The sequence below is a fragment of the Perissodus microlepis genome, chromosome 3 (genome assembly GCF_051167445.1).
Source record: "Perissodus microlepis isolate ML-2025 ecotype Zambia chromosome 3, ASM5116744v1, whole genome shotgun sequence".
NCBI lineage: Eukaryota > Metazoa > Chordata > Actinopteri > Cichliformes > Cichlidae > Perissodus > Perissodus microlepis.
Genome location: NC_140463.1, coordinates 3,487,293 through 3,499,790, shown reverse-complemented (window position 1 = coordinate 3,499,790; position 12,498 = coordinate 3,487,293). Strand labels below are relative to the sequence as shown.

Genomic DNA, 12,498 nt, shown 5'->3' with positions numbered 1-12,498 from the left:
CACTGTGGGATGTAAGGAGCTCTCTCATTGGTTAGAGAGCTGCCCGCTTAATCACTGTTACGCGCACACTTTAGGCGCCACAGTGGAGAAGAAGACAGGTAGTGTGTAATCAGATATGACGGAAGAAACCAGTTTAAAGCTAGAAATGTGTTTTGGAGTTTGTACGTGTTTTGGAATTTGTAGGTTCTTTGTCTCTAGGGGCCACCGCATATATTTATATATAAACATTAGGGGTGCAACGATACACAAAATTCACGGTTCGGTTCGATACTTTGGTGTCACGGTTCGATATTTTTTCGCTACAAAAAAATGTTCATGCTTTTTTAATTTGTCATTTATTAAAATTATAAATATATATTTTAACTCAAAAGTACAGTTTTTAAATTTAATGTTGCTGAAACAACAAAGTAATAAAAAAAAATCTATCTGATCGAGAAATCCCTCATCTTTGGAAAAGAGAGTTTATTACAGAGAAATGGCTCTTTCCAAAAGAAAAGCTATACTATACGCTTCTTCTGGGCTATATTCTCAGCAGCATATTAAACATATCAGGTCCCCATAAGGAGAATCCTGTGCTAACGGCTGTCTAAATGACTCGGGTAAAGTTTGTAGCATGCGTGCTTGTTTTTGTCTGCTTCCACTTGTCTTTGCACTAGGATGATGTCAGAGTAAATGTGCAGTCATATTCATTTTGTTCACACTAGTGCTGTAATCTGAAATGACGTTAACGCCACAACACGGCAAATCTCCGTTAACGAGCTACCGCGGATCGCCCCGTGCGTGGGGCTGGACGGCGTCAACACGTTAACGAGCTAACTGCGCTAACGCAGTAGTTCCCACCCATGTAATTGAGCATTGCGTGGCACATCCAACATACTGTTTTACTTTTGTCCATGACGCGCTTACCTTCAGGGTCATACTTCACATGAAGACCTAAATAGTTCCAAAGGCCACATCTGAATGAGGGTGGGGGAGGTTCAATTTGCCATGTTGCAAGGAGAGCTTAACTTCTGTCTTGCTAGCTTGCGCTGCGCTCAGTGGATCTGCGCTCGACAGTGCAGCCTAGGCGGAGTAGTCGAACACAAATCCACTGAGCTCTCAACACAGACAACATTGTCAGAAGAAAAGTTGATAAAATAAATTACAAATTTTGTATTGTTCGATACATATGCGTACTGAACCGAAAGCACTGTATCGAACGTTTTTTTACATTAGTAATTCCTTTTGTGCATAATTTTATATTATTGTTAATAATAAATAAATTAAAGCAACATAACAACCTGAAGAGCCGGTTCGGAGCCGAAAGAGCCGGTTCTTTTTAGTGAGCCGAACCGAAAGAGCCGGTTCTCTAAAAAGAGCCGGAAATCCCATCACTACCATACACACATACCTGCAAGCAGGGGGAACGAGGGACAGTAACACCAAAAACACATAATATAATAGGGACCCTGGGTCGCTCAGACAAAAAATTGTATGTGTAAAAAGAATTTGTGTGTGTAAAAAAGATTTGTGTGAGGACTTAGCCAAAAAATACGTGTTAAACTCTGCACTCAAGTTTCAAGTTACAAGTATGAATTTTGACCCCCTATTTTTCTTCCTTTCATCTGATTGGCCAATGTCATGTCAATCACAAATTTAACTATCCAATCAGAGCCGATACAAAACAGATGTAAGCACAAAGCGCAGACCCCCGAAACATCAGAATCAGCGAGCTGTCGGCTTTCAGCCCCGACCGTGTCCGTGCCGTAGGGTGAGAAAGGAGACATTTCGCTGATTCTGATACGTCGGCAGGTCCGCGCTTTGTGTTTACGTCTTTGTGCAGAATCGGTGTTCCTGCTCTCATTTACTGTTTTAGCTGTTTGGTGGTTTAAAAAAATTTGTGAGGTTTAACCTGAAATTCTGGCATTTTGGGCAAAATAAATTTATATTTAAAAATCAATTCAGGATTTTAATGAATCGATATCACGTTATCCAAGCTGGAATCGATTTTAATAATAAATTGATTATCAAAACCCAACCCTACTTTACAGAGACACAACGAGCTGGCAGAAATCTGGCATTTACTATCACGGATTCTAGACTGTATTAAATTTTGCGGGGTACATAAGCTAGCTTTGCGGGGATCAGACAAATCTCTGACTTCCCTTCCGTGAGGTGTTTGTGGACCTCCGCTTTGCTGGGGGATGCACACTTTCTTTTCTTCTTTTATCATTCTGCCCTCAAGCTGTTGATATTTTATATAACATTCTTCAAAAACAGACCATGAATCCTCTCAGAACCAGAAAGGAGAAGTTTTACTGCTCCATCAGTGAACTGAAGAACAAGCTGAACACAGATATCACACCATCACAACCAAAGGCAGCTGAAGCAGCAGCTGAAGCAGTAGCAAGGCAGTGCAGGATGCGGCGGACTGACAGTGTGTCAGTAGCAGCACAGTGCTGTTACATAATGATGGAGCAGTTTGCAGCATGTTTGCATATCTCGACATTGTGATCTTCTCTTTAAATAAGGTACGCCAGACCAGCCCTCCCCTCCCAATAAAATACATAGTATGCTTTTTTCCTGTTACTTTTCTTTGGAGATCAATATTTTCCTTTTATCTTTTTGCTGTGGATACCAACTCCTTTTATTGTTTGAGTCAGTATGTTGTCAAATAGTTGTGATATTGCAATTGTAGTCTATTGGCAGATTTTACATTTTTAAGTACATCCCTGGCTAGGGCTGCTTGATTATGGCAAAAATGATAATCACGATTATTTTCACTGAAATTGAGATCTCGATTATTTGACGATATTTATTTAACAATAACAATGTTTTGAATAATGACTTTAAAGATTGTCAAAAAATAATATAAAATAGTGCAAATACTGATAACAGTGCAAATGTTTGCAATATAAGAAATAAATGAAAAATGTAAACATCTATGTTTAGTGAACTTTGCAGTGTTGCTCTGTGGTGCAGCTACGACACCGTAGCAAAGTTTACACACTATGTCTACTTGATCCACGTCTGACTCCACGAACCCATAATGTTTCCACACCACTGAAGTTTTTTTTACCTCTCCTTTCAACCAACAGCAGTCACTCTCCTCTCCAAATAACTTCTGCTTAGCTTTCCGAACTTCCCTCGGGTCCTCTTAATCAGCGGTCCCCAACCCCCGGGCCTCGGACCGGTACCGGTCCGTGAGTCGTTTGGTACCGGGCCGCGAGAGTTGAGGCTCAGGTGTGAAATGTATAGTTTTCAGGGTTTTTAATCGGTTTTCAGCGTTATTTTGTTATCGTTTTTATCGTTTACTCGGTTTTCCTGGGTCTTTTCATGTGTGTTAGGAATAAATCTTCTTTTTTTCGGTACCGGCACTAGTTTTATTTTGTTGTATTTATCCGCGACACCTTAAAGGCCGGTCCATGAAAATATTGTCGGGCATAAACCGGTCCGTGGCGCAAAAATTAATTGCTCTTAATTGTTGTGCCGCGTGTTCGAAATGCAGAGAGGTGCGCTCGATTTGCCACACGGAGCAGCGCGAGAGTAAAGCACGAGGGAGGGGCTAATAATCGGCTCAGTCATTTTTAATGATCGTTGAAAGCCCAGATCGTAATCGAGATTAAAATTCGATTAATTGAGCAGCCCTATCCCTGGCTGCAGAAGTTGAATCAGCCATCATTCCTACATAATTTGTTTTTGGTTAAAAAAAGGCATGTGCTAATGTTTACAGAAACAGCTAGTAAAAAGGTGTGTGAGAGTGTGTGTGACTGCCATTCTGGATATTCCTCTATATAGTTTTGTTAGAGTTGCTATGACAAGGTCTAGCTGCCACTGCTCGTGTCACCTGTGAAGAGCCACGTGCAGATATGCAGAGGCTGACTGAGCTGATAAAAAAAACTAGCTTTTAAGTCACTGACTGCAAAGATACAGACATGAAACATAAAAAGGATGGGAAACCTAAAACTCAAACCATACGAGGAATAAAAGACACTCTAAGAAGATGAGCTCACACTCTAACATAAAGCAAGAGGAGACAATGACTACATACACAGAGAAGGGTGATAAGGGGAAGTGGACACAGCTGGGGAGAATGAGACACAGGTGGACATTCAGCATAGCAGACAAGACAAAAAATGGACTACATACAGAGGACTTGACGTGAGAGGGCTGAACACTAAGAGAGGAAGACGACAGAATAGGAAGCAAAACTAAACACCCCAAAGAATACATAACATAAAACATTAAACAAACCACAGGTCACAAATATGAATGAAATAAAGAGAAAAACAAAATCCAGAACTCAGACTGGATTAAATAACCTAGAACCAGGTGGCATATGTTGTTGTTTTTCCTGTAAAGCACTTTGAGCTGCAATGTGTTATAAAAGTAAAAATCTATTTGAAGGATTTTTTTATATGGAACATATTTGCTCTATTTGAATATTAAAATGCTGAACTTTCAGGCATCTGACAGAATCAGAGACTCAGACTGCAGACATACGTATATTTGGACACTGACACAAGTTTAGTTTTTTTTTTTACCTGTTTACTGAAACATATTCCAATTAATGTTCCAATTATTCCAATTATAGTTATATAATTGAAATGGACGTAATGTGTAAAATGTCACCTGTCATTTTTGGGTATCCACATTCAAATTGGATGAAGTGTTTCGGAGTTTCAGCTCCTCAAGATGGGCCACTCTATGTGTAAAGTAAAATAAAGTAAATGGACAAATTCATATTCAGTTCAATTTTATTTATAAAGCGCCAAATCACAACAACAGTCGCCTCAAGGCGCTTTATATTGTACAGTAGATCCTATAATAATAGATACAGAGAAAAACCCAACAATCATATGATCCCCTATGATCAAGCACTTTGGCAACAGTGGGAAGGAAAAACTCCCTTTTAACAGGAAGAAACCTCCAGCAGAACCAGGCTCAGGGAGGGGCGGCCATCTGCTGCGACCGGTTGGGGTGAGAGAAGGAAGACAGGATAAAGACATGCTGTGGAAGAGAGACAGAGGTTAATAACAGATATGATTCAATGCAGAGAGGCAGCTTACACATATAGCAGCATAACTAAGGGAGGATTCAGGGTCACCTGGTCCAGCACTAACTATATGCTTTAGCAAAAAGGAAAGTTTTAAGCCTAATCTTAAAAGTAGAGATAGTGTCTGTCTCCTGAATCCAAACTGGAAGCTGGTTCCACAGAAGAGGGGCCTGAAAACTGAAGGCTCTGCCTCCCATTCTACTTTTAAATACTCTAGGAACAACAAGTAGGCCTGCAGAGCGAGAGCAAAGTGCTCTAATGGGGTGATATGGTACTGCAAGGTCATTAAGATAAGATGGGGCCTGATTATTTAAGACCTTATATTTGAGGAGCAGGATTTTGAATTCAATTCTGGATTTAAAATTTACTCAAAAACTATTTCATGGGCAGGAGAAAAAATCACTGCCCACTGTGGCATAGAGGTACAAGAATGAACCCATTTACACATTTTATGCTTATGAGTACAGTTTTATTAACCAACATGCTGAAGAAAGAAAGAAAGAAAGAACCTAAACATTTTTGTGTTTCTTTTTTTTTTTTGTTAACGGTCATTTTTGATTTCCTCTGCCTTTAGGATTGCAAGTATCCAGGCTCAGGAAAGAGTGTGAGTGGGAAGCTCACTGCTTCGACTTGGCTCTGGTTTGCCCTCATGGATGAGGTGATAGAACAGAAACCTTCCATTAGGCTTCCTGTCCTAATTTCCTCTCTCCCTGAGGACACTCCAGGGCCAAGCGCAGCAGTGGGTGACCAAAACGACAGCGATAAGGAAGTGAGAAAGAGGAAAAGAGACAGCTGCTAGTCCTCATCAGAGAGGACGTGAGGCAGCAAAGAGAGGTTGAGGAGAGGAGAGCAGGGAGAGGATGGACAGACTGTTCTCTGTTCTTGAAAGTTTAGTTCAAAAATGAGTTATGCATTAAAAATGTATTCATTTAATATATTTGGTACATTGTTATGTGTTGTTAGTTTAAAAGTTTTGTTTTGAAAAATTTGATTACAACAAACAATAATTGCCATTGAACTCATTTCATTTGCAGGTATTTGTAACATGTATGAACATAACACTAAGTTTGAACAAGTTTACATGGATGTTTATTAAACGACAAGAAAGTAAATGACAATAACAATAAAACAAGAATATTTCTAAAACATCAAAAATAATTAAAGAAGGAGAAACATATGTGCAGCAGTACATATGTTGTATACATATATATATATATATATACAGTTGTTCACACAGGATTAACCTGAGTCACCTGATCCTGGACCTTTTTTTTTTTTCCTTAAGGAAGTCTGTGATAGTATTGCTGGATCTGCTGAAGCCAGTTTACAGACGTGGATGGGGTGCTGCAGCTGAGACCCGCGGCTTGTGTGTTCTGGTCAAATTCAAATTCAAATTCAAATTCAAATTTTATTTTAGCATCACACAAGCTTGCTGTGCCAAAGCTTCAGGTCATGTGAGTACATAGTCCCTCCCTTCAGAGCTGGTTTCCAAGTTGACTTTGAAACAGTTGTAAATCAATGATATGATCTGGCAGAACTGATTGTAACTGTATATTACACATCAGATGGCAGACAACTAAATTAGTACAGGGCCACATATCCACTCATATCTATCAGTACACCCAGGAGAATAAAACAAAAATAGAATTGATTTGATTTCTCAGGTAAGTAGAATCATATTTATTTAAGCAGAGTTACTAAAAGCTCAGAGAAAACCCATATTTAGGTGTTTCTTCAGAAAAAAAAGAAAACACTATCCGTAAAGGGAGTTTGTTTCTGTCACACAGGTGTATAGGCGTAACCTTTGCTGTCAAAGCCACTGCACCAGATCAAGAAATGTTAAACAAGGAAGTCATTCAAATATTAGAAGGAAACTTCCTGTTTCTGCTTGTTTGTCAGTCCAGTGTTCCTTTTTTAGCTTAATGTAAATGAGTCCCTATATAACTCATACGTACACTGTATCTTTGAGTCAGGGGGAAAAGGTATATATGTTCATATATATATGTTCATATTCAAATGCTGAGTACAAAGAGCGTGTGTGTTAGTACAGATGATTATTTACTGCACAGCTGTCTGCATGAACACCAGAGAAGAACCAGATGTAAGTTTCAAACCTGCAGGCTCATTTCATGTTTGTGTACAGAGGTGCTGTGTGGACCACATTTGAACTATTGCTTCTTTCTTCATGGACAATTTTAAACAGATGATCATTTATTAAGAATAATCATATATTTCTTACAGCAGTGTGTGATAAACTAGATATCTGTGTTTAATATAAAGTGCTGCGTGTCCATCAAACACTGAAGAGCTGCTGGATTCATTGTTTCCTCCAAATGAAAGAAAAGTCATTTTCATGTGACAGAGCGACGATGCAGTGGAGTCTGTTTCTGCTTCTTCTGATGGGTGAGTGATCATTTTACCAGGGCTCCTGCTTGTATCAGCAGATATTCAACAGTATTTCTTCTGTTTTAGGTCAGTGTGTCTTCATCACATGTCAGCTGTATGAGTACCACTTTATTAAAGAAGAGATGAGCTGGGATGAAGCACGGGCATACTGCAGAGAGAACTACACAGACCTGGCCAAAGTGTTTGACCTGACAGACATGAGAAGACTTCAAGACTCTGCACAGAGTCAAACACAAGCCTGGATTGGACTGTACAGCGAGCCAGGAAGAGACAACAGGACGTGGCACTGGTCTCTGCCGGGGGAGGAATACACTGAAAATAAGAGCTGCTGGGGAGAAAGAGAGCCAAATGATGTAAAATACCCTGAGAACTGTGTGAGGACAGGAGACAAGTGGGCAGATGTTACATGTACTAACATGCATCAGTTCATCTGCTATGACGGTGAGAATATGTGGACAGTAATATGATGAAACAATATTTAATAATGTTATAATCTAGTTTATAATCTGTGTTATATCACATGTTCCTGAAAAAGAGTTTTAAGAATGAGACGAATTAGCTGATAAAGATGTTTTTGTGTTTTTCTGTTGACTCGACAGAAACGATAAAAGACAACAAAACCTTTCATTTGATTATGGAGAAGAAGACCTGGACTCAGGCTCAGAGCTACTACAGACAGCATCACACTGACCTGGCCAGTGGACTCGATCAGATATACAGTGAAGAGTTTAAGAAGCTGCAGAAGTCTACAGCCTCGTGGATCGGCCTGTTCAGAGACAGCTGGAGGTGGTCAGATGGGAGTAACTTCTCTTTCAGATACTGGGACATGGACTCATTTAATGATGGACTAAACAACAGGACATGTGCTACGACTCTGTTAGAGAGATCAGGAAGATGGAGCTCTGCTGGATGTGACCAAAGAAAGCCTTTCTTCTGCTATGATGGTGAGTTTACACAGATTTATCTCAGCTGTTTGTCCAATAGATGAACTGCTGTGGTGTGGCTCCAGGAACAAGCAAAAAACGCCTCCACTCCTTTTGTCTGGCTGGGGCTGCGCTACACCTGCACTCTGGGCTTCTGGTTCTGGGTCACTGATGAGGTCATTGGATATAATAACTGGGACTCTAACAGCAAAGTTCATGTCTGTGACATGTCTGGAGCCATAAATAGAGCAGGAGAGCAGAAGTGGGTCAGTAAGCCTGATGATAATAAGTTTAATTTCTTCTGTTCTAAACATTAAAAGCACTGTAAACAGCACCAACAGCTTCTTGTCTCCTCAGCAGGTTTATGGTTGTGCATTGTGAAAGGGCTCTTTAGAGGGATTGTGGGAAATTGATTTTTTCATAGTGAGGTTTTATTTAACATAATTTTTATTTTCCTACATCAACAGAAAGTGAATTTCTCTGTAGAAAAAGCACGTATACACAGAAAATATAATGTGTAAGTTTTATTATATTGATGTTGTGGTTAAAATGTGGTGATGGATATATAAAGTAATAATACAGAGAAGTCATGTTGTTAATGGAATTCACTGTTGTTGAATAAACTGTTAAACCACAGAGCTGTTTTTAATAAATATAAATATATATATATAAATGTAACATAATTACAGATGGGACATACATGACTGGGAGATAGGAAGAAAGGGAGGGAAAGAAAAAGAGAGAGGAAGAGGGACTGTGAGAGAAGACTAAAAAAATCTGCTGGATCACCTGTTGAGAGAGAACAAAAAAAGAAAAGAAGAAATAAGAGAGCAACACGATACACATAACATCATTGCACAACCTAAATAAACGTTAGTAGCAGTAAATACTAAAATTGAATGACGTTGTGCAGCACGCAGGACTGACAGCGCACAATGTGCTTTGAAGTAGCAGCCAAGAAAGGTGTAGTTTGTGTCTATGAACAGTGAACACCCGTGTGCACACCTGTGTGGATCAGCGCGCTTGTTTTCAAAGGTCTCTCCATGCAACTATCTGATAGAGGGTGTGGGGAGCTATAGCCCCGTCCCCCAGGTCATGAAGCAGGCATGGAGGAGATCCAGGCCCCAGAGTGCAAGAGTCCAAGGAGGACCATCGGAGGGGCAACCATGACACCCTCCTGGGAAGAGCTGAGGAGAGCCCCAGACATGGGATCACCCAGAAACTGTGGTGCAGAAGCCACAGGGGGCTGTAGTGACACAGGCTCTGCCAGCAGCCAGCCACACCACAGTGGACCGATCCCCAGGACCAGGGGCCCGAGGGCTCTACAGCCCCCGGATGGGGCCCAAATGAGCCATGGGTGCCAGGCCTCGTCAAGCAGCCTCAGGGTGTACATACCTGAGCGCCCAGCCCTGGACAGTGAGAACCACCAATACACCAAGGTCCAAAAGCATCAGCCACTGGCAGTGAGTGTGGTGGGCTGAGATGCTCCCAGACGTGGAGTCTAAGACTCGACATGACATGTGGACACAGACACAAACATACATCCCCACCCTCATTAACACTTATACAAATACTCAGCACTTGCCCAGTGTGGAGACAAACATAAATGGACACTGTACACACAATCACACTCCCCAAACAAACTCTATACCCCAGGTCCAGGCACAACCACCCCCAGAAGGGTGATGGTACCCAGACCTAGGAGATGTTCCCGTTTCCCTGGGGTGGAGACAGACTGCCCCCGGTCCTGTAGCTGCTTTTTTTAAATAATAAAAGCACCGCATTAAAAAAATGTGACTAATATCCCTTTATAAAATACCCTCCCGCATCCCTCTTTTAATCTCTGTATAAATCTCAGTTAGTTTAATCTCAGAATAAATGGATTCTTCTCTGTTTATCTCAGTTATTCACTTGCAGGTGCAGCTCTCATGCCCTATGACCTCTGTATGACCTCTGTTCCTGAAGTTTTACTATGTCAGTGTGTTACGTCCCCAGGCTAGTCTAGGGGTTACAAGGAACTACCATAAAGGTAAATACTGAAGGAGGAACAGAGATGGTAAGTTAAAAGGTTTATTTCGTGCTAGAAATTCTGGTTGAGTTCTAGTTCAGACTCAGGATTAACTTTAGGGAGAGCCAAGGCCAACATAACAAACCAAACATCCCTGATATGAAAATAAAAGGAACTTACCTAACACTAAGAAAACAAAATATACAACCTATAACCATAACCTACCTAACAAGGAATTAGTTCAAAGAAGAAAACCAACATCCTCCTGGGGGATGTAACACAGTGTTTCAGCAGGTGTCTGTCTCTGAGTAAACCTGTGGTGGGAACAAAGCTAGCTCCTGTGACAGAATCCAGTGATTCTGCCGCAGATGCCTGAAAGCTCACCATTTCAATATTCAAATACAGCAAAAATATACTGCATGCAAAAACCACTCAAACAGAACTTTATTTATATAACACATTGCAGCTCAAAGTGCTTTACAGGAAAAACAACAACATATGCCACATGGTTCTAGGTCCAGTCTGAGTTCTGGATTTTGTTTTTCTCTTTATTTCATTCATATTTGTGACCCAAGGTTTGTTTAATGTTTTATGTTATGTATTCTTTGGAGTGTTTAGTTTTGCTTCCTGTTCTCAGTTGTGTTACAGTTAATTCATTCCTTAGTGATCGATCCTCTCATGTCAAGTCCTCCGTTTGTAGTCCATTCATATTTTCCTTCTTTTGTCTTGTCTGCCATCATTTTGCCCACCTGTGTCTCATTCTCCCCTCCAGCTGTCTCCACTTCCCCTAATTGCCCTTCTCTGTGTATGTAGTTGTTGTCTCCTCGTGCTTTGTGTTAGAGTGTGAGCAGACAATCCACCAGGGTCTTTTATTCCTCGTATGGTTCAAGTTTGAGGTTTTCCATCCTTTTTATGTTGCATGTCTGTATCTTTGCAGTCAGCAACTAAAAAGCTATCTTTTTTTTTGTCCCCTCAGTCAGCCTCTGCATATCTGCATGTGGCTATTCACATGTGACACAACCATAGTCTCTCTCTCGCAATCACTCAAACACACACACACCACTAATGAGCTCACCATATGAAACATTAAATCGGTTTTTAACTGAAGAAACACTATCAGAGATAACAAAGCAAATTATATAAATAAAACACTAAATAACTCAAAGAGGGTGTGTAAACAGAGCAGGTGCTGAGGAGAGAGTTTTGGTTAACCTCTTAAGCCCCAAGCCTAACTGATCTCCTGCCTTTTCCCCTGTATCAGGGGGCGTTGGGTTAAGAGGTTAATAATCCAGTGGCAGGTCTGAGTAATGCTCCCAAATTAGCCAAAACAGCACAACGTCAGGAACATTCGTAGATGTCAAAGAGACCTTTTAGGGGAGCAGTTACAGTACTGTGCAGTTCCCAAAAATCAGACTGGAAGGGAGATATCTGGATGAAAATATTATTTTAAGTTATTTATTTATCAGCCTTCAGTTTTGGACCTTAGCAAAGACACAGAGTTTGGAAGTTGACCTGTAATTATTAACTGTTGAACAATCACCACCTTTCAGTAGTAGGAGTACAAAGGCGCACTTCCACATCCCCTGTGTGAATGTTCTGTTGTATAGAAAGATTAAGAATATACGACACAGGTTCAACCAGTGTTGGGTAAGTTACTTTTAAAAAGTAATTAATTACTAATTACTAATTACTTAGTCAATATTGTATTTAAAATACTTATCTAATTACTATGTCACAAAAGTAACTTAATAACTAAATAAGTAATTTAACTAAATACTTCTTAAAATCCCTATAAACCTTGAGTGGACAAACAATAGAAATGAAACTCTTTAAATAATAAATACATTTTTTTAAAGACGGAGACTCTACAGTACGCAGTGGTAGCATCTCTTCCACAATGTAGCCTGCAATCATTTTTTTAAGCTCACCTTCAGACGCTTTCTGTGCTGCTGAAGTAAAATCACGTTTTGCCTGCTTAGCAGGAGTTGCCGCGGTGTTATCCATGGGTGATGAACAAGGATCACTCAGAAGTGTTCGTCTATGCTCTCGCGTCTAATTATTTTACAATGTAACGGAAGTACATTGTAAGTAACTGTAATTAAAATACCTAAAAATGAACAGTAATT

At 40.3% G+C, this 12,498-nt stretch overlaps 1 pseudogene; it reads left to right on the top strand.

The window, feature by feature from the left end:
• Positions 1 to 7,118: 7,118 nt before the first annotated feature.
• Positions 7,119 to 8,693, top strand: LOC146389471 (putative C-type lectin domain family 20 member A; annotated as a pseudogene).
• Positions 8,694 to 12,498: the final 3,805 nt, after the last annotated feature.